Source organism: Gopherus flavomarginatus, chromosome 2 (assembly GCF_025201925.1).
Source record: "Gopherus flavomarginatus isolate rGopFla2 chromosome 2, rGopFla2.mat.asm, whole genome shotgun sequence".
Classification (NCBI taxonomy): domain Eukaryota; kingdom Metazoa; phylum Chordata; order Testudines; family Testudinidae; genus Gopherus; species Gopherus flavomarginatus.
The window spans coordinates 106,353,081-106,359,080 of NC_066618.1; the positions used below are offsets into that span (position 1 = coordinate 106,353,081).

The following is a 6,000-nucleotide window of genomic DNA, read 5'->3' on the forward strand; positions in this document are numbered from 1 at the left end:
TTCCTTTAGAAATATAGCTTGAAAAAATGTTAATTATTTTCTCTGAAGTATTGAGATCAGATCAGCCTGAGAGCTGATCATTTACTTTTATTTCAATAGGAACTGGAATGATCATGCAGAAAATCAGGTTTCAACTCTTTAGCTAGTTCTTTCACCTCTTGGAGATTTTCTCTTTGTGCACCAGTTCCTTTACTATAATCCTAGAAAAAAATCATAATTTTAGCTTTCTTCTTTCCCCAAAAGGACTCTTTTTTGCCTCTTGCTCTATATAAAATATGTCCCTGAGTGATAAATCTCCGTATTTTTTTTTTAATTATAAAGAGTTTTGCCTTCTTTTTGCCTGTAAGAATCAAAGCCTAGGAGCTAGTAAACATTTTCATTTCCGGTATAAGGAGATAAATCCAACAAGTCTTGCAACATTTTTTGTTTTGTTTTTTTAATGTTGTCCTTTTGTATCCCTCTAGAGAAACTCACAGTATTGTTTCTCTCTGATCAGCTTTTCTGCTCTGTTTTTCTTTTTAATTTCCCAGCTGAGTTGAATCATCCACTAGAGATTTGGATTTCACCACATAACTGTCTTCAAATACAGAAGTCTCATCTTCTGCTTCAATTACTCCCTGAGAGCAAATAGAATATACTGGATTTTATCCCAGTTAACATCTTCAGAAATTTTCTGTAATGCATTTTCTACTGAATTTTTGAGTTGTTCCCTTGATCAGTCATTGATATCATTAAGTGAAAGTAAAAACAGCAAGAAATTAAAGCAACAATGACAACAACTAAAGATAAAGTAGGCACAGGTTAAAGAACAAATATACCAAATAGAGGTCTTGGGTACCAATATCAAAAGCACCTATGTGACTTGGGAGTGTAAGTCCCATAAACTTTCATAAGATTTAGATACCTAAGTGCCAAATTCACTTTTGAAAATAGGATATAGACTACTTGGCCCAGATCCTCAAAGGTATTTAAGGGCCTTAAATTCCTTAGGTGCCTCAATACGGTTGGGGATCTGAGCCCTAAATCATTTAGATGCTTTTGAAAATGTTACTCTTTTTCTATACACAAACTTTCCCTAATTTTACTAACTGTGTAATTTAAAATCGATTTGGTTAATACAGTGTAGGCATTTTCTGCAGATATTCTTAAATCAGTTTTTAAAAATGATTTGTATCAATTTAGCTTAATTTGACAAGTCATTTAAGCTAGGTCGATAGAAGCCAGGTTTAAATTAATTTAAATGAGTCCTAGTGGCATGGGAACACTTTGAATAGTGGCCAACACCCTTACCCCTATCAACCAAACCCCACCCCCACCCCCTGCGAGCTGGGAGCGGAGAGGAGGTCTAGAAGAGCTCTGCCCCTAGTTGGTTCCTCCAGTACTTGCACCAGGAAATTGTCCCCTAAGAGCAGAGCCCCAGGACCGGCAGCCTGGGGGAGGTGCAGCAGCCAGCCAGGACCCTGGGTGCAGGGTGGGACCAGCAGCTGGAACCCAGGCATGGGGTCTAGATGCGGAGCCCCAGCTAAAACCTGGGAATGCTGCAGCACTCCCCACATCCCTAGTTTCTGTGCCTATGATGAGTCCATTAAGTGGCTTTGCGCCAGTTTAATCACATCTATTTAAAAAACTATTTTAATTCATAGACTCATAGAACATCAGGGTTGGAAGGGATCTCAGGAGGTCATCTAGTCCAACCCCCTGCTCAAAGCAGGACCAATTCTCAACTAAATCATCCCAGCCAGGGCTTTGTCAAGCCTGACCTTAACAACCTCTAAGGAAGGAGATTCCACCACCTCCCTAGGTAACCCATTCTAGTGCTTCACCACCCTCCTACTGAAAAAGTTTTTCCTAATATCCAACCTAAACCTCCCCCACTGCAACTTGAGACCATTACTCCTTGTTCTGTCATCTGGTACCACTGAGAACAGTCTAGATCCATCCTCTTTGGAACCTCCCTTTCAGGTAGTTGAAAGCAGCTATCAAATCCCCATCATTCTTCTCTTCTGCAGACTAAACAATCCCAGTTCCCTCAGCTTATCCTCATAAGTCATGTGCTTCAGCCCCCTAATCATTTTTGTTGCCCTCCACTGGACTCTTTCCAATTTTTCCACATCCTTCTTGTAGTATGGGGCCCAAAACTGGACACAGTACTCTAGATGAGGCCTCACCAATGTCGAATAGAGGGGAATGATCACATCCCTCGATCTGCTGGCAATGTCCCTACTTATACAGCCCAAAATGCCATTAGCCTTCTTGGCAACTAGGGCACACTCTTGACTCATATCCAGCTTCTCATCTACTGTAACTCCAGATCCTTTTCTGCAGGACTGCTTCCTAGCCATTTGGTCCCTAGTCTGTAACAGTGCATGGGATTCTTCTGTCCCTAAGTGCAGGACTCTGCACTTGTCCTTATTGAACCTCATCAGGTTTCTTTTGGCCCAATCCTCTAATTTGTCTAGGTCCCTCTGTATCCTATCCCTACCTCCAGTGTATCTACCACTCCTCCCAGTTTAGTGTCATCTGCAAACTTGCTGAGAGTGCAGTCCATGCCATCCTCTAGATCATTAATGAAGATATTGAACAAAACTGGCCCCAGGACCAATCCTTGGGGCACTCCGCTTGAAACCGGCTGCCAATTAGACATGGAGCCATTGATCACTACTCATTGAGCCCAGCAATCTAGGAAGCTTTCTATCCTCCTTATAGTCTATTCATCCAGCCCATACTTCTTTAACCTGCCAGCAAGAAAACTGTGGGAGACTATATCAAAAGCTTTGCTAAAGTCAAGGAATAACACATCCACAGAGCCAATTATCTCCTCATAGAGGACAATTAGGTTAGTCAGGCATGACTTGCCCTTGGTGAATCCATGCTGACTGTTTCTGATCACTTTCCTCTCCTCTAAGTGCTTCAGAATTGATTCCTTGAGGATGTGCGCCATGATTTTTCCAGGGACTGAGGTGAGGCTGACTGGCCTGTAATTCCCTGGATCCTCCTTCTTCCCTTTTTTAAAGATGGGAACTACATTAGCCTTTTTCCAGTCATCCAGGACCTCCCCTGATCGCCATGAGTTTTCAAAGATAATGGCCAATGGCTCTGCAATCACATCTACCAACTCCTTTAGCACCCTTGGATGCAGCGCGTCCATCCCCATGGAATTGTGCTCATCTAGTTTTTCTAAATAGTCCCGAAGCACTTCTTTCTCCACAGAGGGCTGGTCACCTTCTCCCCATACTGTGTTGCCCAGTGCAGCAGTCTGAGAGCTGACCTTATTCGTGAAGACAGAGGCAAAAAAAGCATTGAGTACACTAGCTTTTTCCACATCCTCTGTCACTAGGTTGCCTCCCTCATTCAGTAAGGGGCCCACACTTTCCTTGACTTTCTTCTTGTTGCTAACATACCTGAAGAAACCCTTCTTGTTATTTTTAACATCTTTTGCTAGCTGCAACTCCAAGTGTGATTTGGTCTTCCTGATTTCGCTCCTGCATGTCTGAGCAATATATTTATACTCCTTCCTGGTCATTTGTCCAGTCTTCCACTTCTTGTAAGCTTCTTTTTGTGTTTAAGATCAGCAAGGATTTCACTGTTAAGCCAAGCTGGTCTCCTGCCATATTTACTATTCTTTCTACACATCGGGATTTTTTTTTTTCCTGCAACCTCAATAAGGATTCTTTAAAATACAGCCAGCTTTCCTGGACTCCTTTCCCCCTCATGTTATTCTCCCAGGGGATCCTGCCCATCAGTTCCCTGAGGGAGACAAAGTCTGCTTTTCTGAAGTCCAGGGTCCGTATTCTGCTTCTCTCCTTTCTTCCTTCTGTCAGGATCCTGAACTTGACCATCTCATGGTCACTGCCTCCCAGGTTCCCATCCACTTTTGCTTCCCCTACTAATTCTTCCCGGTTTGTGAGCAGCAGGTCTAGAAGAGCTCTGCCCCTAGTTGGTTCCTCCAGTACTTGCACCAGGAAATTGTCCCCTACCTTTTCCAAAACTTCCTGGATTGTCTGTGCACTGCTGTATTGCTCTCCCAGCAGATATCAAGGTGATTAAAGTCTTCCATGAGAACTAGGGCCTGCGATCTAGTAACTTCTGCTAGTTGTTGGAAGAAAGCCTTGTCCACCTGATCCCCCTGGTTTGGTGGTCTATAGCAGATTAAAACTGTTCAACTTTTTGTTCAGATATGACCTAAGGAAGAACAAACGTGGCTATCCCCTTTGTCTGTTTGTGGTCTGAGTTAGACTGTAAGTTCTGCGGGAAATGAATTTTTCTTCTTGCTTCTTTTAAGGCACCTGTCATACCTTTGGGTGTTATAAAAATACATACTGTAATAAAATAATACTGTAATAAAGTGGCTCTCCCATAGGGTTGCATTCTCAACACCTCCATTTAAAGTCCTTCTGTACAAGTGTGTACTATGATCTGAGATATTTATTTGCATTCTGAGACTGTCAGGTACTAACCACCCACAAATTTATTTGAAGTCGAAGGGAACTGAAGGCACACAACACCTGGCAGGGCCAAGTGCTTAGACTAGACAGTTGGGATTTTCAAAAGTGTCCGAGTGACACAGGATTACAAGTCCCATTGGCTTTCAATGGGATCTATTCTCCTTCATCACTTAGACACTCTTAAACATCTCACCCTGAATTCCTTGGGTCAGGAACTGTGTTTTTTCTGTATAACACTAAGCATTTCTTTTCCATTTTCCTTATCTTCTCCTCTGCTTGTTGCTCTCTCTTTCCTCTTCATTTCATGTTTCTTCTCTTACTTCTTTCAATCCTAGTTCTCACTCCTATGCCTCAATTACATGCTCTCTCTCTCTCTGCCACAATTAGTCATCATGTATCACTTTTACTCCTAATCTTTTATTTTGCCTCACCTGCTGCCTCTGGTTACCCAAGGGTTCACTTGCAGTGCAGGGGAAATGAGCAGAAGCACAGATATCAATCGAGTTCAATAGGCATGTGTACATTTTCAACTCATATAGTGCCCAGAGTCTCATACTCCATGTGGCTCTGACTCTCAATACTGAGAAGTGCTGGTTCAGCTTGTTCACTGGAAAGCTTTGTGGTAGCAATATTAAATTACTGAGCTAGACCCTCAGGCTGGTCTCTGAGAGTTACTGTGATTTTTCCCTAGATCCTAACCTCATAGTTACCAAGAATTCATCTTGAGTCTGGACTTATCACTCAGTTAGACCTACATTCAACCTCTTTCTTTTTCTCTTATAATAATATTTGTTTCATTTGTATCATGTATCAATGGCAGAAGTGTTACATGACTTTTTTGTTTCAGTTTTCACCAAAAAGGTTATTGGTGAAGTTAAGGTTAGTGATTGGATGTCTAACATAGTGAAAACCAGTGAAAATGAGGTAGGATCAGAGGCTAGAACTGGGAAAGAACAAGTTAAAATTATGCAGACAACTTAGATGTTTTCTAATCACCAGAGCCTGATGAAATACATTCTAGAATACACAAGGAGCTGACTGAGGATGTATCTGAGCCATTAGCCATCATCTTTGAAAAGTCATGGAAGACAGGAGAGATTCCAGAGGACTGCAAAAGAGCAAATATAGTGCCCATCTAAAAGAAGGGAAATAAGGACAACCAGAGAATTACATACCAGTCAGCTTACCTTCATTATCCGAAAGATTCTATTACAGATTTAAATCCATGGTACTCCCACACCTTGAATACTGTGTGAAGTTCTGTTCATCCTATCTCAAAAAAGATATACTAGACCTGGAAAAATGCAGGTAAGGGCAACAAAAATCATTAGGGGCATTGAACAGCTTCCATATGAGGAGAAGTGAAAAGACTGGGACTTTTCAGCTTGGAAAAGAGATAATAAGTCTATAAGAGATAGAAGTCTATAAATTCATGAAAGGTATGGAGAAAGTGGAAGTGTTATTTAACCCTTCATATAACACAAGAACAAGGGGTTCCCCAGCTAAATTAATAGGCAGCAGGTTTAAAGCAAATACAAGAAAGTACTTTCTCACA

At 41.6% G+C, this 6,000-nt stretch overlaps 1 protein-coding gene across 1 annotated transcript in view; it reads left to right on the forward strand.

The window, feature by feature from the left end:
- Positions 1-3,644, forward strand: part of LOC127043702 (uncharacterized) — a 157,373-nt gene extending 153,729 nt beyond the window's left edge. Inside the window, exon 2 of the mRNA XM_050937772.1 lies at positions 3,568-3,644. The gene's annotated coding sequence lies outside the window, so the exon portion shown is untranslated. The remainder of the gene's footprint in view (positions 1-3,567) is intronic.
- Positions 3,645-6,000: the final 2,356 nt, after the last annotated feature.